This window comes from Harpegnathos saltator, unplaced genomic scaffold, assembly GCF_003227715.2.
Source record: "Harpegnathos saltator strain DR-91 unplaced genomic scaffold, Hsal_v8.6 scaffold139, whole genome shotgun sequence".
Taxonomy (NCBI): Eukaryota; Metazoa; Arthropoda; class Insecta; order Hymenoptera; family Formicidae; genus Harpegnathos; species Harpegnathos saltator.
The window spans coordinates 1,057,189-1,081,525 of NW_020229916.1; the positions used below are offsets into that span (position 1 = coordinate 1,057,189).

Sequence of the window (24,337 nt, forward strand, 5' to 3'; positions counted from 1 at the left end):
ACCTCGGCGAATCGAGGATGAGCTTGACGTCGGACATGTTGATGAAGCTCGATGGGACATCCGCGGCGCGGTCGCCCGTCGACCGAGGCGAGACGAGCAGAGTTACCCAAACCCCCTGTCGAAAGATGACGAGGACGACGACAGGATCCACTGTGCCCGAGATTGAATCTGCACGAACCGGTTAAGAGGAGCGGCTGCGAGGGTAGCTACCGACCGAGAACAGGCGGTGGTCGACGGCGGGAAGGAGGAAGGGGTTGCACAGGCTGAAAACGTGGAAGCTGCAGAACGGCCGAGGAAAGGAGGTCAACGACGTCCTTAAGGATTTCGACGAACTCGAACGAACGGGTCTTGGACCCGGGAATGCCATCGTCGCCCGACGTTATCCCGTGAAGTATGGAGGTGAGAAGGGGGGTGGGGCAGGTGAGGAGAAGAAGAAGGAAGTGGCGGAACGGGCGAGGGGGAGAGGAACAAGAGGGCAAAAGACGGAGGAGACATTGAGATGGAAGACGCCGGCGGCGGCGGCGGCGGCGGCGACGGGACTGCGAGGGGCGAGAAGCATCCTTCGACGGACCACGAGTACCTGGGCTCCCGCGGGATCTGACGCTGACCGAAAGCCAGAAATAGAAGAGAAAAGACGAAGCGAGACTAAAGCGATACGACGAGAGAGAGTGGCCGAGCGCGGAGAGGGCGGGGAGGAGGAGGAGGTAACAGCGCGAGCGGGAATCGGGAACGGGAGAGCAGACGTTGCTGGAGAGAAATGCAAAGTCCTCGTGCTCTCCCAGGCCATCGACATTTCCTTTCGCTGCTGACAATCGTCGCGCGCGGCACTTGTTATTATGAAAAATAACGTCGAGAGGTCGCCGGTTTTAGTGAAGATCGCGGGAAAGCTCTTCCGGATCATTCTCGTTGCTCACGATGCCGTAAGGGGCAATATCGTGTTTATCCGTGTACGCGATCTTGCATAGAAATAAGGAGAGAGAGAGAGAGAGAGAGAGAGAGAGAGAGAGAGAGAGAGAGAGAGAGAGAGAGAGAGAGACGATCTATAAACAACGATGATGACTAATCGATAATGAGCGAGAGAACGCAGCGACCTTCGCATTTTGCAGCGAGTTAAACAATTTACCTTGCATCGGAATTATTCAACTTGCTTTTCTCAACACACACAGCTACCTATACATGTTTGACTATACCCGTAAAAAAAACGAGAGATCGAAAGAGTCGATATTTGTAGAAATTGTTTAACATGTTGGACGTTTTGGTGACATTTCGAGGGCAAACGCGAGCGGTCGCGTTGGCGCACCGCGTGCGCCGTCGCGTTTTCGTCTCGCAACGATATAGCCGTGAAATGTTCTTATATAACTTTCTCGCTTACCGAATCCTCTCGCGTCGTTCGTCAGGCGACGTTGCAACGTTCGCGAAGCTCGAATCGCTCGAGCCGTGAATTTCATCGTCTCAAAGAGAGGAGTACCGGACGAAAAGATTGGATGATGCGCGTGTCTCGTCGGAGCGTCTGCTCCGGAGCATAAAATTAAGAAGCTACGGAAACACAGCGACGAGGCAACGGTTAAAATTAAAGGAAGCAGTGAGGGAGGAAACGTGGATTATCCTTCAACGCACAGCGAGTAGCTGAACTCCCGCGGGACTCGCGTTGACCGGAAGTAAGAAATAAGAGAAAAGGAGAAACGGGACTAAAGCGATGCGACTCGGGTGTAGCCGAGCGTGGAAGGGAATAGAGAATAGGAATCGAGACGAGAGAGCAGCCGTTTTCCACGAAAAACACGAAATTCACCTCATTTCCTCGTGTCGCCGTCGACAATTCCGATCGGCGTTTTCTTTCCTCTTTTTGCGACAATCGTCGCGGCGCTCGCCGTGAAGAATTACGTTAGAGGATCGTTTCTCACGGCGAGTAGCCGTAAGAACATCATTTGGCTACCGAGAGAGACCGAAGGAGGAGAAGCAGAAGCTCGAGGAGGAGGAGGAGGAGGAGGAGGAGGAGGAGGAGGAGAAGGAGGAGGAGGAAAATGAGGAAAAGGAGGAAGGTGCCGGAAAAAATACGGAACAGCATGCGGAACAGAAACGAGCCAAAAAGCGAATTTAAAAATTGAAGGTAGTAAGCCGGGGGCGCCCTGGCCCTTACAGCCGACGCGCTGACGAGCGAGACAAAGGGAGCGAAAAACGGGGAATAAAGAACGAGATTGTAATCGGAAGGAAGAGAGTGAAAAAGTTCCGCGAAGTAAATTACGCAAATTCTCGTGCTTACGTCCTTATGCAAATATTTGCAGTACGGTCGCGCACGCGCGGCCGACGGGAAGAAGGAGAGCGAGAGAGCGAGAGAGCGAGCGAGCGAGCGAGCGCGAGAGAGAGAGAGAGAGAGAGCGAGCGAGCGAGCGCGAGAGAGAGAGAGAGAGAGAGAGAGAGAGAGAGAGAGAGAGAGAGAGAGAGAGAGAGAGAGAGAGAGAGAGAGAGAGAAAGAGAGCTACGGTGTGTCACGGGAGAGCCGCGCCAAGCGACAACAGCGCAGGGCCAGACTAAGAGTAAGGGCTAAAAGGCGAAGAGGGTAAAACGAGAATGTCCCTCAACACGACACGGATAGCCGGGCTCTCCCGCGGGATCCCGCGACTGACCGGAAACGAAAAATAGAGAGGGAAGGACGACGAATCGAGATTAAAGCGAATGTACCGGAGCGCGGGCGGGAGGAGCGAGACGGCCGAATCGATGGCGAAAGATCGCCGCGTTTCCGCGGACAAACAAGCTCGGTCTATCTCTTTGTGTCGCGCGATCTTCATGCAGAATTCCCATTCCGCGCCCCGCCAAACTTTATGACAAAGAGTACATATTTAAATTTCCTTGCATACGCATGCACGAAACATATTGAATGCGCCGGCGGTGGAAATATCGATGAATACCGTAGCGGGAGGAGCGAGAGGAGCGGGAGGGGCAAGTACTTTCGATAGGCGACGCGAGAAGCGATTTTACAGCGAGCGAAAGCGACGAGAGGCAAGGAGAGGAAAAGAAGCAGGCGTTACGACCGAGCTCGTAATAACCCGCATAGAGAAAATTTCGGATCTAATTGAGATCTACCGGGTGTGTCGAAGAGAGTGGGTTGGCTACTTGTGCAGTTATATTCTTCTCATCAAGGTGAGGAAAAAAGACTCGACGAACGCAGCGCGCCTTGCACGCTCGATCGAAAAGTTAATGTCGAGTCGAGATCGAGAGAGAATTCGTTTCGATGTAAATGTAGTATCGCGGAATAATATGTAATACGGAATAATATGTTAAATTGTTAAATTTCCATTTAGCTTTCAACTGTGGGATCGTTTGGAAACAATTGTTTACTCGATTTCGATAACGAACGATCAGTTTTACAAAGAATAAGAGATGAATGTCGAGCGATACGCGATATTCTAGGAATGTTTCAATGCGCAAGAGTTACTTCTCTTTGACGTCCGTGTTTTTCTAATTTTTCAAATTCATCTGCATAAATATCGTCTCTCGTATGTGTGTGTCATCACGCTAACATGAAAATTAATTCTTTTAATCTTGACTCGACGCTCGACGTTTTAACCGTTTTTAGGCGTTTTAAGGTCATTCTACAATGAGGTTGTAGTAGTATGCAGTAAGCAAATTGACCAATCACGATCGATTGTTCTCTTTACGATCGAAGAATAATCGACTATGATTGGTCAATTTGCCTACTGCATACTACTACAACCTCATTGTAGAATGACCTTTAGGCACCATGCTTATCAAAACATTTCGTTTGTCTTGGTGAGAACGATATAACTGTGTACAACCAGCTCGTCCGTTTGGAAATATCCTCTGTAGTCCGATCTCTGGGAATCTGCACAGATATCAGTTACAAATGTAATCAATGCGCCAAACGCGCGATTCTGAGTGAAAGACCGAAGGTTTCCCCGATATTCCGCTGATCTTCATGTTACATTAAAATTTATTCTTTTGATCTTTTTATTCCATCGAATACAATAGTTGGGATATAAAAATGGAAATTCCAGTTTGATATTATAAAAATACACCGACTGACAAAAAGCGCGGGTTCTCATAATATTTTTGTTTCGCTTCTGAATACTAATCCCTGATTCTGATTCCGAATAAAAATCCATGTTTATGATAAGGATACACGCGTTCTCTATCGGCTTCGTAATCGGACAACCAATTTTGGGAACTCTCCGATCGGACTCGAAACACGCTGGAAAAATTCTGAGAAATTTCTAAAGCGACGATTACGTATACGGGGAAAATATCGCGACCAAAAAATTGCGACCAAATCATTTCGCAATCATGAACCATACGGAAACACGATCGAAATTACTCGTTCGAAATTACTCGTATCGATCGAAATTACTCGTATATTCGTTTAAAACTATTGTGCACCTTTCATTCTTTACCGCACACGATATTGTGAATGTAATTAATTGAATGTTTCATTGTTTCGTTCTACTTCATTATTTATTATCGCTATGACGACGCATCATCAATATCGCTCCACAGCTTCCACTGAAACATTGTCAACAGAAACAGAACGTGATTCAGTTCGCAATGCAGTCAGAACATAATTCTTACTGCAATATCTTCTCCGCGCGAAACAGGAGCCCAAACGCCGGCGAGTTTCGCGAGGAAGCGCCGCTTCTCCTGCTCCTCCTCCTCGCGAGAAAATTCCGCAGCGGTCTCGAGGTCCGCTTCAAGAGTATCGCGCGGCGGCAGAATCTCACCGTGAACGAACAAACGAACGAACGAACGAACGAACGAACGAACGAACGAACGACCAACCGACCGACCGACCGACCGACCGACGAATGTGCAGCAGTTACGTCGAACGTGTTAACGCAAGAAAGACGGGAGGGCTGGAACGAGGACGCTGCGCGGGAGATAAAAGGGAGCCAAGGAAGCCGGAGCGGAACATCCTACGACGGACTACGGACATCCGTAGTCCCGCGGGATCTCCGCGCTGACCGAGAGCCAGAAATAGACGATGGGAGAAGAGAGCCATAGAGTCTAAGACGACACGGGAGCAAGGAGGGGGGGGGGGAGCGCTAGAGCGTTCGAGGGCAATGGCGAACGCGGGAGACGACGATGAAAACCGGCAATTCCGACGGTCAATCCCGCGGAAATTTGCCCCAATTTCGCCGCGCGGCTTTGTAATTTCTATTCGGGAGTAACATGAGCGCGCTCACTATAACAATCGGATCCCCGGGAAACCGCCCGGCAATTTCGAAGCTCGCAAAATGCACCCTCACGACTTCCTCGCCCCCTCGCCCCTAAGGCGAGAACACAAACATCACGGCTCGACGTTTTGCATGAATTTGATAAAACAAGAAACAAGAGAGAGAGAGAGAGAGAGAGAGAGAGAGAAGGAAAGAGCAACTGACTGAGCGTGTACAAAAAGAAGAACAAGGGAGGTGCGGGAGGGGGGGAGGGGGGAGAGAAGTGGCGGAGCAGTCCGGCGCGCGCTGCAGAGCACGGCGGCGTAATTATAAATCCTCTGTGAGAACAAGCCGCGGTTTACGTAGTATTTTACATGTATAAAATCGCACGCATAACCGTAGAGAAGGCGGTGGAGGGGGAGGGGGGGAGGGGACGGAGGGAGCGGGGGCGGGCTTACGGAGGGGTGGGTTACGCGGCGCAGCGCGAGCGGTACAATGCGCGCAAGTTCGCGAAGGGAGAGGAAGTCTAGTGAAAAGGCGGAATAATTTACCGGTATGAACTGAATTCCGTCGTACAAGTTGGCAACTCCGCCCCGACATTTACGAAGGCTGCCAGCGTTAAAAGCGATATTCCGTAAGTATAGCCCAACTTTCGCCTTTGATACTCTTGGACCGTGCCCGCTCGGCGCGCCACGCCGGGCTACTAACAGCTCGAACTTTTCCGGAGGAACGAAGTTCAAGATGAAACCACTCGTCGAACACGCCCGAGTAATCCAAATAATCGACGTCCCGACGTGCATGCACTTCACTCGCTCCTCCCCGGAATATCGATTAGTCTCGGTGCCCTGATAACTCGATTCGCCGTCGCATAACTTCTTTAAACACAGCCAACACGCAGCGTACACACGGCGAGAGCCGGGGAGATCCACTTAGCCCGCGCGATCCTCGTGAATACGGTATATCATCGCCCGACCGTTCAAACAGAACCGGACGGTGTCGCGGAAGCGTGCCGGAATCCATTCGTATCGAACGCTTCCCCTGCCCCTGCCCGCCTGCCGCCGCCCGCCGTCGTCGCGACGCGCGGACGTCTCTGCCGGCGTGGCTTCTTTCGGAAGCTTCCGACGCCGCGCCGCGCCGCGCCGCTCGGAAAAATGGGCAATCAAGTGATTGCGAAAGGAGGAAGCTCGCCGCCGCGGCGTTTCGTTTTCACACGCCCGCTTATTTAGAATAATCTTCAGTGAATTATTTAACACTTACTTATCGGGCCGCTCTCTCCATCCGCAGTTGAACGATTTATCTCGATTAATACATCACCTGTTGGAATTAAAGATTCACGGGGATTAAATGGAGACAGACCGAATGAGATGATCGAATATTAAATCATTACCGAGAGCCCTCCTCTTGGCCTCGATACAGAGACTCAACATGCAGACCATCGAGATGATGGCGCATCTATATACCGCGTAGTCCTTTCCAACGAATCCCTCGTTAAGCCGCGCTACAAAATGGCGATAGATCACCACCGATATATATATATATGTATATCTTTCGAGATTCTTCACTGATCCCGCAGGCTCGACGTAGAAGTGATAAGTATATTAATTATTTCACGCGGTACTAGTCCCTTACTTTCCTCCCTCCCCCCTCCCCCTCCCAGCCGATCCTTTTATCAAACATATTACAGACACTCTCTCGTGCCGGTGAATGTTCAGGCGATTCAAAATCACCCGATAACGTCGTTCGGAAGAGTCGTGGGGGTTCCCGCGGGTTGTTACGACTTCGCCGCAACAGTCGTGTACCCGAGGAGGGCGGGAGGGGACGGCTGTAAGGGCAAGCCAGCGTTAATAGAACTCTATGCGCGCGTTGCCGAGTAGATCAGGTACGTACGCGCCGTTGGAGTAGAAACTTCTGCTCGCTAATCGGAAGAACAGCTTGCGTCCGAAATCGACCCTGACTGGGATCAGCGGAGCCCGACGAGCCCCGGGAGTCACATTAACACTCTTAACACGGGCTCTCTATCGCGGCTAATGGAGGTTCTCGGTTTCAAGCGCAGCGGGCCATGGGTACGGTGCTTAACCCGTGCCTATCTGCGATTACCATGAGAGAAGGTCGGGGCGAGAGTGCGCGCGTGACCGCGGAGCAGCCGGAGTGTTTGCCAGAGCCCGAAAGGACGATCCACTTCCGGCTTGCCGGGTTCGACGGTTCCGGTAGCTGAGCGTACACGTCAGCGCACCGCTCGCGAATCAGCATATCTTGCGGGGGCCGAGGAGGAGCGACGCGTTAACCGCGACAGTTGGACGGGCGGGGGAGGGGAGGGGGAGGGGACCCCCGTTCGCGAATCTCGCCGGGCGAAGGCCGCGAGTCGGTGAGAAAAGTTCGATTATCCCGAGTTCTCGGGAACGAACGAACGAACGAGCGAGCGAGCGAGCGAGCCTTTGATCGGCGAAGTCGGACACAGTCGCGAATCGGTTGAAAATATTATGAGCAATTAAGCTGACGCTCCTCATAGGCAGCGCGCGAGCTTAAGAGCGCCCCGCCAATGCGCGGATAATCCGGCGAGTAAAATTTTAGCGAAATCTCAGCGAGTTTATCTCTGCGCGCTTCCTGCGGCGACGGCGGCGACCTTCGTGACATAATTAAATATTGCATGCGCTCCTGTTAGTACGCCTCCGCCGGTCCTCAGCGCGAGGATTAATATTTCACGGCGAGACGGAACGGCGCACACGTCGGACGACATCCTGAGAAAAACATTACGCAAGAGAGCGCTGAGACGAGGGCGAGGACAGAGAGCGAGCGTGCGAACACGAGAGAAAGAGAGAGAGAGAGAGAGAGAGAGAGAGAGAGACTCGATCTTGGCGGTTCCGACCGACATGCTCGGGCTAAATATCTACCTGAGACGACGAGTCAGAGATGGAGAGAGAGAGAGAGAGAGAGAAAGAAAGATTTTATATAGATCGTTGTAACGGAGAGAGAGAGAAAGAGAGAGAAAGAGAGAGAGAGAGAGAGAGAGAGAGAGAAAGGGAGGAAGGGACGGAAAAATGTCGGAAAATTTTTAATTTATCGTAGATTACGACTATCTTCCCGTATGACTCGTCGCGCGATAAATCCATTTATCTCGCGACGGAGTTAACTCTTTGCACTCGTAATCATTTGAAGCCGATGTATCTGCCAGCGGCTCGCGATAAACCGTGTATAAACGTTGCAAGTTGAATGATGTCTCTCTCTCTCTCTCTCTCTGCTTTATTATTTACACATCTGCGACATTTTTCGTTTGGACGTCTTCGCCGTTTTCTCTGTCTTTTAAGCAACGGTTACCTCTTCAACAGAGAACATTTCCTTCGCACAGTGCGCAGCCTTCAAATACACTCATTTCAAATTTTAGAGCAGCTCATTGTCGTGCGCTCGAAAGAAGAATCTCTCTGTGAATACTGTAAAACCTGTATTTTACATAAGGAGCAAGCAGAATTCTTGCTTTAATTTGTTAAATTGTAACAAAATTCTCATTTGATACCCTCGATTGACTAATTTTGTAATGAGCTCGCGATAGGACTGGGGATACACAAACCCCGATGAAATTCGCGCAGCAAGCAACATTTACTTGAAAGCGGCAAGTATTGTCCTGTCTACGCATCCTTACTCTTTCTCTATTAGTTCCGATTTTCTCTCCCTTTGTACAGAGAATATGAAACAAAAGCGGAGGTTTCTTTTTTCTTAGTTTCTGCAAGATCCGGTTCTTGTACGCGTCTCCCTAATTACACGACCTTTTGAGTAATTAAAACGCTTAATTAACATTCCTTCAGCTCCGGTAACTGAGAGAGCAGAGATACGAGAGTGCAGAGAGTTAATATCATTCTCGACGATCACGCGGTGATCATGGCCGCTAATAGACACGACGACGACGGCGACGGCGGCGACGGCGGACCATCCCCTTTCGATATCGCGGCGTTGATAACGGCAATCAACGCTTGCGACTCCGCGACGCAATACTTTTGGGGAAGGCACGGGATGCCACGGCGGAGTTGTCACAGCCGATGTGATCGCAGAAAAATCGCTCGCAGTGTTTGTATCGTACATGAGAGAGAGAGAGAGAGAGAGAGAGAGAGAGAGAGAGAGAGAGAGAGAGAGAGAAAGAGAAAGAGGAAGGACGCGCCCGATTTCCTAGGATCTCCGCTCCTCGCGCGAGTGCTGATCCCGCCGGGAACTAGCGGGTGTCCCATTGTCCGCGTCCACGGGAGCATAGTGTGGCGTTTATATCCGTTGCGCTGTAGTACGCGAGAGACAAAGTGCGAGAACCGGCAGGAGGTCATAGATCTCTCGATCCTCCCGTTGTTCGAGATTCGCTCTCTTACGTGGCCTTTTCTTACCCATAAATCTCTCACTTTCGGATTGCTTCCACGAGTATCGTCGCGCGCGGCTATTCGCGAATCTGCTCTCCGTGAGATCGCGTGTGTCCCGCCGACCGATCGGCCTAGTTCTTCGAATCGTGGACGCACCGTTATAATGCGAACGACATATCGACGTGTTGTCGCGTAGGAAAAAACGACAGATCCGTGGACAGAGTCGCGCGCACCGACATGGCGAAGCTCCTCGTTGCCGGCGCCCCTCGCGACAAAGTTGCGACAAAGTGGGCGTGCGATGTTCGAATATTAATTATTTAAATTGTTTAAATTAGACTGTCATTTAAATATCGTAATTCGAGTGTCCCATAAGTGTTTAAGGGATGGATGTCGACTTGACTTCGGCGTCAGCAACAATCGCGGCAGGTGTCCTTTGAATATTTCAGGGTGCTCGATCTTCGCGCCGTGCAATGGTCGCGGCGATAAATAATTTCGGCGGGGTAAATAAATCCGCGAGCAGGCGCCGCAACAAGTCGCGACACACAACGTCTGAAACGTGCAATTAAACTTTACCGGGGCGCGATCGAAGGAGGACACATTTCATCGTATCATATCGATATCAGATAATCAGATTCGACTGCGGCGCAACTTATCCTTCAGATTGCTGATAAACGAGCGGCCCGACCTCGCGCGAGGAATGCGGGTCGCGTAAAATTGATATCTCGCCCCGTTGCCTGGCGCGTCATAATAACGTTAAATTTGACACAAGAGGTCTCTCGTGCCGTCGCCAAGACGGTACAACAGCTTTAAAATCCAGTCTCGCTCGGCTCATGATTAATATCCACTCATCTCGTAATGTCGGCTCTGATGGCTTGACCTTTCTCATTATGCGACGACGCCAGCCGATCGAATCAAGCGCTACCCGCGTCGCGAGTAAATCGTAGAATTATTCACGACGTATGACATTCTCGAGTGTCTCATGCAAATTTTATTCAACATTCGTAAACTCGAGGTATATCATTAACCTCCTTCTTACATAAATCATCCCCCTCGCGGGGAGAAAAAGGAAGGAGGAGAAAAAAAAATTGGCATGCTCCGTGTAAAATATTGCGGCGCCTAATGGCGGTGTAACGTAGTACGAAAAAGAGCCCACCATAAAAGATATCATGAATATCTATGCCGGCAGGGCAATAAGGTGCTTGTGAATTTAGCTCGCAAGAATGCATATCGCAGAGAGAGAGAGACAGAGAGAGAGAGAGAGAGTGAGCCGGACCTAAATCGCGGCGCGATAAACACTCGTCGGATTCCAGTGGAAATTCTGATCCTGCATGCGACCTCGATGTTCCGCATCACGACAATTTGATACTCGAAAGCCAATATCGACTTCTTTTGAATGCGCTTAACCCACAAGTCTGCCGAAAAGAAGTCTCTCTTAAGAACGAATCTGCAGGTGGCAGATTGTGTGTATTTTGTCATTTGGAGGCGCTGAATGGGGCCTTTATTTCTATGAATCAAATTTCTATTCCATTCCATTATCCTATGAATTAATTTCCACTCTGTGAATTAAAGGTTCTATTAAGTGTCTAATTAAATATCAGGCAGTTTAGGCGAAAAATAAGCTGAAAACGTCGACTACGTTAACCTATTTTGATTCTGTTTAATCCACAGCGTTGTATGCCGCTTGCAGGTTCTCCGAAGAACCTGCAAGCGGCAAAGCGTGCGTTTTTTGCCATTTTCAGAGTAAGCAAAACTTCCGTCTCTACATAAGTTAAATATCCACTGATCTATCAGCGAAATCTAAACGATGGACGCTGGACAGCTGAGACGGAAAATAGGGTGAAAATTTCAACTCGGACTACCGCCCGCTTTCGCAAAGAACGTCTCCCCGAATTTGAAGAAACCATCAGCTCGTCATTCGGCGGGATCGAACATCGAGCCCCCCACGTAGGGATCGAACGAAAACGTTATCTATTTACCGTTGCCCTCTCTTTCTTTCTCGCGCGCTCACGCGCGTATCATCCTCGAGTATCGATCACGCGCGTTATATTAAATCGGTCGGACGGCGGACTTACATCGATGTCTACAAGAATTTTTGAGGAGCTTCTCCCCGCAACGCCCAAATGTGTTGAATTCCTGTCGGCGGCTCCCGCAGGAACGATAACGGAAGCGGATAGTTGGCGCCACGCCAGACGACACCCCGGCTTCTTTCTCGCTAACTTACGAGGCGCACACCGACTAACACCAGCTAACACCAGCGCGCTCGATATGTACGAGGGAGAGAATACGTGTACGCGTCTGGTTCCCTCTCTCTCTCCCTCCCTTCGCCTCTCTCTCTCTCTCTCTCTCTCTGTGTGTGTGTGTGTGTGTCTCGCTTCTCCGCTATTCCCGTACCCAGCAGACCGAGCGCGAGTAATAATCCTAACTCGCAGGTTAGCCCGGCTTAATTAGAACAGGGGTTAGTGGCTTGGTACGTATAGTCACATCTCTATTATCGAATATCGTCGGATATCTTGCTGCACTTTTCACCCTACCCGAGCGGTGCGCGCTCGGCAAGAATACTCCGAGTCTGAGCGAACAAGGCGTATCGACGAGCCACTCGTTCGTTAAGCCTCGGATCATTTGATTCGCGTAAGAGCAAATTTCGGCTGGAATTTCGGAATGAATTTCGCAAGGGCAACCGCTCCCACCCCCACGTGCGCGCGGTCGACGCAACCGAACGTACGATAAAAAGGCATAATCAGATAATTTGCGAGGGAGCGAAAAGGGAGAGAGGGAAAAAGGGGGAGAGAGAGAGAGAGAGAGAGAGAGAGAGAGAGGGGAGATTAGCGGAGTATTTATCATTCGAGTTGAGACTATTAACTCTTGACTGCGGTGAGACCTCGGTAGAGCACGAACACACGAAAAAGCACATTTATGCCGGTTAACGTAGTGCGAAGAAACTCACTAAGTCAATATGTTCTGCACATTGATTTAACGAATTTTTCCAGCGAATCGACGGGATATCCCGTTCGGCGGGTCTTCTCGTGGCCGGCTGGAAACCCCCAGGAAATGACAGAGAGAGAGAGAGAGAGAGAGAGAGAGAGAGAGAGAGAGAGAGAGAGAGAGAGAGAGGGAGAGAGAGAGGGAGAAAGTAGAGTGTAGAGTGGAATAGAGTAAAATAGAGGATGAGAGAATGAGAGGAGATAAGAGGGCGAGAGAGAGAGAGAGAGAGAGAGAGAGAGAGAGAGAGAGAGAGAGAGAGAGAGAGAGAGAGAGAGAGAGAGAGCAAGAGAGTAGGTATCCAATTGGATTGATAGAATGGCTTTTCCGAGTTTTGTCAAGGTATTCGAGTTATCAAACGTCGATCACCGCGGCACGTCGATTCCGCGCCCCAATGGCGGCGGACCTGTCAGCTCGACGAGATGACCGCGACGAGGCCGAAAAACGAGAAACCTTTTATATGTAACACGCGACCGACAGCGGGGGTCGCCGGCTAGCCCCGGCCAGGGGGAGACAGACAATGCGAGGCGCGTCCCTTCTCGAAAGGGGGTTAAGCGAGCCACAATGCGACCGTAGTTGGCGTAACTTAACTCTCGAATTTCACTGCTTTTTTTCCCTTTCACTCAATTTACCCCCATTGATACGCGCTCGAATACACGCAACAGACGCCGGGTCCCTGGCGTTTTATTAACAAAACAACGTGCGACCCTCACTCACTTTCGCTCTCTTTCTCGCTCTCGTTCCCTTTTTCTCACCCCCTTCCGCCCCCCCCTCTCTCTCTCTCTCTCTCTCTCTATACGCCCACTGGGTGGATATTAAATCAGCACGCGGTATATATTTTCCGTGGGTCTAGTCAAGTCATCGGATGCTACGTCGAATCTTTTATGAGGCTTCATGAATGGCGGAGGAACACGTCACAAGGGGTAGAGTAATAGCTCGGTGCGGGTGAAAATCCTGCGGTACAGGCGAGATCCTTGCAAAGAGTATACGCCAACGACGGAGGTAAAAGCGCCAGCCTGAGTCGAAATTTTGACCTATCTGTGGTCTAAACTGTGGTCCAACATTTATAAGTTCTGAAGGACCGATGGAAATTTCACTTATATACTTATATACGAGCCGAAATTGTACCGATAGTATTCAAAAGGGTAGAAATGCATAACTTGACATTTGTGTCCTTAAAAGGATTTCTTGGCGAAGCTGTAGGTTAAGTAAAATCAAAATTGGTCGATTCAAGTATTAAGTATTGAGAGTATTAAATTAGCGTTAAGTGAAATATCGAGGTCGAAATCAAAATTTCTGGAATTACCGGAAGATTCTGTGACTTGATCCTGAACTTTCTTATCATTTTGGCCTTGAAATTCTCATATTTAAATCTTCTACGTAGAATATATTCACACATATTGAATACATCACACACATTTATTCTCTACGTCGACGGTCGTCCGTCCAATGTTCGTATTCAGAGATATAAAAATGACAGGATACAAAATGGCCAAAATGATCCGAGTTAAACACGTGTGCAGTATCGATACTTTTACCTTAATTGTGAACAAATAAAAAAGCAACGCTAAAAACGTCGACCTCGTCTCGTCTCGTCTCGCCTCCTCTCCTATCCTCTCCTCTCCTCTCCTTGGTCGGGTAACGTTATTGTTATCACGGAGCTCACGACTTAATGTACGTACGCTGACTACCGCGCGCGCGCGCGCGAGAGAGAGAGAGAGAGAGAAAGAGAATGTGTCCGATGATCCGTTTTATGTCATTTTACGACTTCCTCGGCCGTAATATTCCATATCGTTGAACTGTCGCTCGTATCGCACACGGCGGCGACGATAAAATCTGCTTCGCGCAGACAACAGACGCGCCAAGATGTATCTCAATTATTAACCGTGTTGCCGACTCGTAATAATCCCGTATAATTATATTCCGCATAGTTCATCTCTCTCTCTCTCTCTCTCTCTCTCTTTTTCGCTACGCATTTGATCACATAAATTTAAATTCGCCCGAACAGGCGCACGTTCGCGGTGAAATAATACGTCTGCGTCCATATGCGCGAGCGCGCGGGCTTATTGATAATATATTAATAATATGCTCGAGATAAATGAGCGCTGTAATAATTAAACAAAATAATCGTTTCCCACTGCGAAAACAAACGTGCATTATGTCTTTATTGCGTTATTACTGTCGGCCTGCATGTTATTGAAAGCTCACGGAATTGTGCCGGCAATTACCGCCGACGAGACTGGATATTTTAATTAATTGGGTCACTAACATAAAGCGTTCCGGCGAATATTGCTTTCGCGCTAACTCCGTCGCGGCGCGCGTAACTCGGCCGAAACACGCATTATCTCGAAACGCGTCGGCGGCGGCGGCGGCGGCGGCGGCGGGGAGGGGGAGGATTATTCGCGCTAAAAGGTCGGTAATAAGCTACTGCTGATAACCCGAAATACTTTAGCCAGTAACATTACCGAAAAATTACGCCTTTAATGAGAAGATCGAGATAAAAGGCGAGCCATAGGGGGAGAGAGGAAGAAGCGGGGAGGGGGGGGGGAGAAAGAGACTTGGAGGACCTTGAGGAAAGATTCTTGCTTTAAAAAGCAGCGATCCGCAATGATCCTTTTCTATCGCGATGTTATATCACGTAGCAAACATTTCAGGCGCGATCAAGGTGTCGTTTCTTCAAGTTCCTTCGTCATCTGATAACTGGCACTCGACAAAAACAATCCGAGAGGCCTATCCCTCAGATTCCCCAGGATACCAGAAAAAAGAAGGAAAAAGAAAGGAACTCCGGACACTACTCTCTCGCTGCAGCATCGAGTTGCGGAGAGGGACGCGACGTTTTAGATATTTACTGTCGCGTCAGGTTCAAGCAGCAGCTGCAGCGCCGACAGTGACCGACAAAACCATTCGTCCGGTCGTGCGACCGGCCGGTTGCTCCCATCGGTGTGTAATTAACGCGATGCGACACGGCATCGATAACGCGCGGCCTCGTCATTTTGTTCCACGCGAGCGGCCTCGAGCGACGGCGCGAGCCCGTAATAACCCGCCGCCGTGCGCGGAAGCGCGACGCGAAAAATGAAGGGAAGAAAGCGGAAGCAGCGGCGGCAACGGCAGCTACTACGGGAGGAAGATGAGCCGGGCCACTGTAGCGGGCGCAGATACTAAATGCTTTAATGAGCAACGAGAGCGACGACACGGGGCGGCCTCTATAAAATTCCTCTGATGATGGTCATCCCGGCGGCGTCGGGGGAGGGACGGGAGGTCCCTCCCGGACGGAAAGAAAGCACGAGGAAGAGGAAGATGAGAGAGGCTGCGAGCGAGAGAGTAGGTAGGGGAGGAAAGAGAGCCGGGCACATTCGCGCGGCAGGGAACAACAGGGTGGCTCGACTGAAAGAGGAGGTGGAGGTGGAGGTGGAGGAGGAGAAACAGCGGCGGCGAGACGTCGCGGGAAAAAGGGCGCGGGAAAGGAAGAGGAGACACGACGGAAAAGAGACGATCCAGCCGAGGCTCCGTGCATCGCGTACGCTCGACAAAGACGCACAGAGCGGAGGCACCCACGCCGAGTACACCCATTACGGCACTCTCTCCTTCTCCCTCCTTCTCCCTCCCTCTCTCTCTCTCTCTCTCTCTCTCTCTCTCTCGCTCTCTCGCTTGGCTCTAGCGCTGATAATAATGCACTCTGTGCGCCACACGCTGACGGCGACGCCGTCGGGGTTAGACCGGCTGATTTGCGCCACTGTTGCCGCCGCTGCCGCGTTCCGTCGTCGTCGGATGCATCGATTCATGGCGTATACAACGTGCGCGGTAACGAGGCGCGTTCCCATAATGAGTGGCACACGATCGAGCTTGCGTTTGATACGACTCGCCTAATGAAGTAAGATCGCGCGAGAGCGCCGTGCTCGGGGAATCGCGGCGGGCGAATCGCCGAGGCGCGCGAGCGACACACGGGTATTATCTTTGATAAAGCGGGCTTGATGAGCGAAGGAATGAAAACTCGGAGAAAGAGAGAGAGAGAGAGAGAGAGAGAGAGAGAGAGAGAGAAGAGACCGATATAAATTCAGCCGACGAAAGACTCGATACAATAACCCTCCTCTCCTTTCGTGTCTCATCGAAGCCGTTTACACGTAAATACATATTTATGTTCGTCCGAAGGAAATAGATCTCACGGAGCAAGAGAGGCGACGGGGAGGAGGGGGAGGGGAGGGGGGGGGAGGAGTGATCCGTTAACGCGGCCGTATTTGCTACACAGACGTTACTCATTCAGCGTCCTTCCGCCGTGCTCGAGATGAGCTTCTTTTTCCGCCGAACAACTCCGGCCACCACACAAAGGAACAATCGCGGAGTGCGGGCTATCCGCCCTGCTGCCGGGAATAATGCATCTCGCAGCCACTACCGGCAGGTTTCAATCGACTGATTTGCGCTGCCGCATTGCCATTGCGCGGCATCGCATTGATTCCGATACAAACACCGCACGGTATACGCGCGTGAGCGCACTCGCCCCGCGCGCGCGCGCGCGCGCACGCTAATGCCATCGTTACGCTAGCGGGCGGACCGAGCGACATTCGTCCGTCGCGTATTACCATGAGAAACCGATGCGTAATGAGTCGATTAGCGGCCCTCCTCATTAGTAAGATCGGAAGCCGCTGTAAGCTACTGTAACTGTTGATTCCGAGAGGGAGAGAAAAAGTATTCGTCGGTATGAGAAACGGCACAATTGCAAGCGCTAGGCGTTAGAGCAACGAGATCAAAATCTGAGCTCGAATATATATATATATATATATGGATTAATTAATAGATGAGAGGTTGTTATAGTTGATAGGTTAGATGCACGAGCGTATATCTGCGTATACAAGTGAAATTGAGACAGGAGAAAATATTGTAGGAAACATTGCGACAAAATTGTTGCAGTTATGGGCGATGTAGATGAATATAAGACCAAAATTACGTATTTGTTAAAAAAAGAATACTATAATACCAGTACGGTCCAGTAACTCCACGCAAAATACCGCGGAATCCAAGTAAGTGCAATTTTACGTCGTCTTTGCTACGACATTTTCTCCGTGTGATGAGTGCGATTGTCGACTCCGCGGCTGAGGCGGATCCCGTCTAATTCCGGGGAGAATATTAGTTACGAAGAAGAGGCGATTAAAGAGGCGTCCTTCCGAGCCGAAGGACGAAGAGGATCCTTAGGCCTTCATCACGAACGGAGCATTCTTACAAGTAGGAGGACTCTGCATCATCATGCGACGAGTTACACGGCACTCGCGTATTCATCCATTCATCTTCGATTCCCGACGTTCATTTTCGACGCGATTGAGCGCGTTTTCGTTGCCTCCGCGAAATTTAGCGCCGAGCGGTGTCGCTGGAGCCTCACCGGAAGCGGAATCCACCCCGTGTTACGTATCGGAATGTAATCGCAGCGTCTCATCGTGTAATTAAATTAACTTCAAAGTACCATCTGGCAGAGTAGCAAAAAAAACTAGATATCTCTCTACGTATAACGTCCAATCTAACTTTTTTAATTTTAATGAGCGCGCGCGCAAGAGAGAAAGAGAGAGAGAGAGAGAGAGAGAAAGAGAGAGAGAGAAAACGAGAGCGAAAAGGAGAGCGAGAGAGGAAGGGGAAGAGGGGAATTTTTTGCTCGTCTAAAAAGTTTTTGATAGATTACTGTGTTATCGTTTTCAGCTAAGGAAAAATTTACGATGCCCGTCAAGTTGCCGGGTTAATATTTTTTTTTCTTTTTTTCAGAAGCTAGGTCAAGCCGCGCGTAATCGCGGGGTATTTACAACTTTCTTCCTCCTCCGAAGAATATCTTACGGCGCGACGAGCAGGGGGGCCGGGCGATGGGTGAGAGAGGGCGAAGGAGGAGGAAAGCGGAAAGCGGCGGGGGGCAGCGAAGGGGGCGAGCGAGGGCTACAATTATCCCATTTGTATTGAGAATTATTATCCGCGATAACGCAGTAAACTCCAATTCTCCGCCGCGACTTCTCGACAGAGTCGTTCGTCGGGATTACCGGATTATCCCGCGACTGTAGTTTGCGCCGCAATTCGAATTAATTAATTATACTTATCATCCACTCTGCGCCGCGTGCGCGCGCGGCCGGGATATCTAATCTAGCGCGCACAAAGGGGGCTGAGTGCTACCGGGGTGAAATTGTTTTAAGACACTTCCGAAGAGGCCGAACACGGCCGCTTCGAAAGCCGCGTAAAGAGACGGAGATAGAGAGAGAGAGAGAGAGAGAGAGAGAGAGAGAGAGAGAGAGAGAGAGAGAGAGACGGAGATAGAGAGAGAGAGAGAGAGAGAGAGAGAGAGAGAGAGAGAGAGAGAGAGAGAGGGAGGGAGGGAGGGAGGGAGGGAAAGAGGCAAACGGAGAAAAGACGCGTCCGAGCACGACGAACAGGGCCCCGAACCAATCGCGTTTCCGCGCGAAGAAAGCGCACACGGAGGAAGATTTGAGAGAGGAGAACCCGCGGAGGATGCGGAGGTGGCGGAAGTAGTAGAGGAAAAGGTGGGTCGCGGCGAGAGTGGCTATCTACGCCATTAAGTCCGCGCCACAAAACTGCGGCGCCGGCCGGGTGGAGGGAGGGCTCGGGGGGGTTACGGGGGAGGGGAGGAGGGGGGGTAAAGGGGGAAGGGACGGAACTCCACTGCTATCGGGGGTCTTTGTGTTATTCAGGGTATAGACCCGCGCCGTTCGGTTTAAATGCTCTCTTCCGCTCCTTTTTTCCCGTCCCCCCACCGGCTGGCTAGCAGCCCTCTTTAAAAGCCACGGGGGCGAAAAAAGGCCGCAACGACGACGCGCGCGTGCTACGATGTCACGCGCTTTTCTCCGCGCGCGTGCACGCGTGACGCGCCCTCTCCCCCTCCCGGCTCTTCGACCCCCTGTGTGCGTGCAGGAGAGATTTTCTATTTCCGACAAACACGCACACATACACACACGATAGCTGAGCTATCGCGTCGTCAACGACCGCCGACGCGACCGCCGCCGTCCCCGTCGCTGCTGCGCGTCCTGCATCTCGCCCCTCCCCTGTCCCGTAACTCCCCGCGAGATTTTCCGCGTTTGCATTTATTCCAGCTCTCGGCGAGCCTAACCCGGCACGAAGGACACATCGCCCCGCGCCCGCGAAACGCGCTTTTTGATCTCCAGTTTTGCGACGAGTCCCGCTGAAAACGCGACGAAATTCCGGCCGGTCGCCTCTCGCGCGCGTCCGACGGACGTTCCGCATACCACCGTCGCGTAATTCGCGACGGAAGCAGAAAGCGAGAAAAACGGGGCAAAAAGCGACGAACGAGCGCGGGGCTGCGGGCGAAGGGGGAGGGAGGGCCGGTGCTCGGGGGTGGAGAAAAAAGGAGGAAACGGGAGAAATAACTGGCGTCGCGGCACACTGTCAGCAAAGCGTCGCCACGTGAAACACGACTGACCCCCTCCCCCCCCGTACTTTCGGAATCTCGTGCGTGGCGTGCAGCGACGGAAGCCGTTGAACACGACGGACATGAAACCACACCACTTTCGACCCTCGCCCGGTCGGTCCCGCGCGACCGCCCGGTTTTATGCACAGTTCGTGTGCGTGCTTCCTGTACAAGCCGAGGAATGCAAACCCCCTGCCCATCGCTCCCTCATTCTCTCTCTCTCTCTCTCTCTCTTCTCCCGCAACGGACTCGAGAGGGACGGCTAGTCCACACGTACCCATCTCGCTTACCCGACCGACCGAACGAACGAACGAACGAACGAACGAATGAACGAACGACCGAGCGACCTGGGGCTACCGTTACGCGGAGGGTTGATGAATTTCGTCCGGACAGCGTCGGATTTGCGCGGCCGGCGGTTGTCGGGCCGAAGGGGGGAGAAAGAGCCCGAGAAGGGTGGGCGGGTAATTGGAGCACGCCGGAGGAGGAGAAAGTCAAGTCACTACGCGGGAATGATACTCGTAATATTCCGCGAAGGGACGACGAGATAACACAGACCGGGCTGTGCTGCTGCCACGCGAAGGGGCAAGGGGGGCGCGGGACGGGGTGCGAGGGAGCGCGCTTGGAGAAGAAATATTTTCTCTCTCCTTGTGCGCGCGCTAAGTAGAGAGCCTCGCATCTCGCGAGGCGCTCGGCTGTTTCGCGACGCCACGCATTCGCGCGCATTGTGCACCCCCTCGCGGCTGCTTTTACCGGCTGCTTTATTCGCTCGCTCGCTCGCGTCGTTGAATTATCGCTGTGCCTCTCGCGGATACGCAATTAGAACAGCAACGGAAAAGGGGAGGAGAACGTATTGTCCAACAGGTACGCGCGGACGGGCGTGGTGTGCGCGGCCTTAACACGCGAAGTTATGTCTTTCTGGAGGGAGGATCGTGGATTTTTTGCGGAGAAGTCGGAAATGCTGTAACTCCGTACGTTCTCGGGCAACTCTTGATCGGTGACGTCGGACGCGAGGAAATACACGCTAAACATTCCTGCGAGACATGTCGAAGTAAAAAGTCGCGACGGTAAGATGACACTTGCAACAGTCCGAGCGTGTTTTCGCCTCTGCCTTAATAACTGATGAGTTGTCACATAGATATTAACGCGACCTGCCTTTTCAACCGATCTTTTCTTGCGACTCTGTCGTGTGAATTTGAAGATTATTTAATGATCGTCAAAGCAGAAGAAAACTTGTATTCTTACAAGTCCGCTCGTTCAAGTCATTTCGTGGACGCATCTCTATTTACTCCGTTACATATTTCGCATGGATTTTTAGAGTGTATCTTTCTCGTTTCTGACGCCGTAATTCAAGACGACGGAGCAGACAGGAGCTTTAAAGTTACTTCTATACCTTAATATATATACAAAGTATATCCGAACCCCGACAAGCTCGCGAAATAGGGAGATCAGATTCTGCATAGAAAAATAAGCAAAAAAGTATTGATAAATATATATATATAAACAAATAAATAAATATATATACATATATATCTCAGAAACTAAGCGTTAAATTTTATTTATTAAATCGTGTTTTATAGATAAGTAACTAGACATACGCTGTTATAAAAATGATTGAAAATTTCTCCGATATCTGCAAACGCCTCGAAAATATAAGCATCCATGACGTCAAAGGGAAAGAAATAAGTCTTTTTTTAATTTGACTCGCGACAGATAAATGATTCTTCAATTAGCATTCAAAAATTAACAAAATTAACGGCTGTTGAAACAGCTTTAGAAACAGCTTCAGAAATCCTGCATCTTCTGAAGCCACATCTCATAAACCAAGCTTCTACGGGCAAAAGTTTACCAAGACTTTTTTACTTGTTCGCCAACGTAGAATGTTGGTCTGTGCTGTAAGCTTGTCGACAGATTTCAGATACACCCTGTATATTGCATGTGTATAGTTACACTCTCACATATATTTCTATCAATTATACCGGCCTGTGAATAGAGAGATTCGAGAGGCGCAATCTGGCATATATTTTTCTCCGTGTTTGTACACCGCTCGAAATGAGGAGGCCGCTCCTCCGGATGCCTGCATTGGAAGCATTGCGCGGCCGAGCCTCCACTTTGAATCTTTAGCGGGCGCATTCATATTTCAACAATCTGCTCTTACGCTCGACTGAAAGCTACGGAGCCGCTGAGCGGAACTGATCGCTGAACTGATCAGTGAGACCTCCTAATTCCTTTAAGCAGGCTACATACCCGCGCTCTCGCCCGGTCTGCCGTGAACGACGGGCCTATATACCGCGGGAAAGGAGACTAAAGGCCTCGAATAAATAATGAAGGGACCAACAAAGTTCGTCGGAGCGCGCGCGAGAGATGCCCGCCTTCTCTCAGACATGTCGGTCCGCTGACGTTTATCAAATAATGCATTGATCTTGCCGGCCGGCCCGCACCGGTCGGCCACGACAGTTCAGCCAAGTCAGTCCCGGGGGGAGTTACCTGGTCACACCTGAGGAGCCACGACGTCGGCAACCCTTGGCAACGTTTCACAATGACGGCGGCGAGAAGGCGGCGGCGTTTCAGCGGCCGGGCGTAGCCGGGCGGCAAAGTTGCGCGGCGGACACGGTGTAGCGAAAGTGCGAAACTTGCTGGGAACTTTGACGTAGCCCCGACATCAAATAAAACGCCGCTGCACGCGCTACATGCTGCGTTTATCGACACGTCCGTTACACCGGCCATGATCCGGCAGGATCCGAACCGTAAATCGACAACTCTCTCTCTCTCTCTCTCTCTCTCTCTCTCTCTCTCTCTCTCTCTCTCTCTCTCTCTCTCTCTCTCTCTCTCTCTCGCGAGCGCGCTATTTAATTACGCGGCCCGGCGCGGCGCCGCGCCGTTGCGTCACGAAGCACGCGAGCAAACAGACATTACTGCCATTAAGTCGATTATTCTCGCCGTGATTATTTTATCATTTCATCATTATTATGATTAAAACGCCGGCCGGCCGGCCGGCCGGGGCAAAAAGCAGCGCGCGGGAAAGCGCCGCGGAGGCCCCTTCGGCGCGCAGCCCTATCGGCTGCCCGTTAAACATTATTATCCGCTCGCGAATTAAATTAAATCGCGGCCGAAATTCCTTTCGCGCCGACCGCCTGATTTTCCCACGCGCTTCGACTGACGGACAGAACCCAACACAAGAACTCGTTTAATAAATATCGCAGCGATACTCCCAGCGCGAGAGCTCCTCGTCGTCGTACCTCTCGCGACTCTCCGACTTCCGCTCGTAACTTCCTCACGTCCTCGGTGCGCGCGAGGACCGCTTCGAGCTGGCGTTACGTAGTTTTACACGGCGAACTTGGTAGCGACGAGTACAGCTGCAACAGCGGGAGCAGTGTGACGACGATACTCGAACGAGAGCGACTTTCGAGAGGGTGGTGGAGGAGGAGGAGGGGGGCATCGGAACGAGCTCGCGACGAACGCGCGCCGAGAAGTTGAACGGCTCGAGAATTTAAACAAACATATTACGGCCACTAAATCTCTCTCTCTCTCTCTCTCTCTCTCTCGAATCGCCGGCTCTTCGATCGCCGAACAGCCCACTTCGCCGATCCTTTTGTCCCCCGCGATAAATTACGCTCCTCGTCTTACGGCCACGGGGGCTGGACGATTGTCCAGAGCAACACGCGCCATCATCGTAAATCACGCCCCCGCCGCCGCCGTTACAGCGTGCCGCCACAGTTGCGCGGATTTTTGCACTTCCCTACATCCCTAGCGGGGATATGTACGCCTGAGAGAGAGAGAGAGAGAGAGAGACAGAGAGACAGAGAGACAGAGAGAGAGAGAGAGAGAGAGAAGGGGGAAGAGAACGATAGGAAAAGGGAGGTGGGATTGGGAAAAGCGGACGGGCGAGTGCCGGTTATGTAACCTTTCCACGAGCAACTTTTTCGTCCGCGAGCCGCCGTCGACTCAATTTCCCAGGGAAATCGCTCCTCGCGACGGGCTTCTCCTCGGCTTTTTACGAAACTCCCTTTCCGTCCTCCAGCCCTCCGAGCCCCCACCGACGCGAGCCGCCGCCTACCGCGGGATCCGCTCGCGCGCGCCAGTATCCGCGGCGAGTATCGTCCTCCAACTTTCAGCCGGGCGGAACGGTATTATTGTTCGCGAAATAATTCCGACATGGGGATACTCGATAAACAAGCGCGGCGGTATCTCCGCCGCGGGAAGTGGCTTATTAATTTCGCGGAATGTTCCGCAAATTGAACCGTCCACCACCCCGGGGACACGGGGCTTAAGACTAACTCGCGCGGCGCGCGTTTTTACACAATCCTCCCCGTTCATTCTTTCATCCCCTTCTTCAGTTATTACCGAAGGCGGCCGCAAAGTTGCGTTGCAAAAAAACGCAGCGCGAGCGAACGGCACGCGCATCGGCGCGACGGCGAGTGTAACGCGACGACGTTGAGCGAGATCTCCAGCGG

At 51.4% G+C, this 24,337-nt stretch overlaps 1 protein-coding gene across 2 annotated transcripts in view; it reads right to left on the reverse strand.

The window, feature by feature from the left end:
- Positions 1-24,337, reverse strand: part of LOC105185292 (uncharacterized) — a 352,769-nt gene that overhangs the window by 288,709 nt on the left and 39,723 nt on the right. Inside the window, exon 2 of one of the 2 annotated variants that reach the window (XM_025308096.1) lies at positions 6,420-6,476. The exons of the other annotated variant lie outside the window; for it this stretch is intronic. The gene's annotated coding sequence lies outside the window, so the exon portion shown is untranslated. The remainder of the gene's footprint in view (positions 1-6,419; positions 6,477-24,337) is intronic. 2 annotated transcript variants of the gene reach the window in all.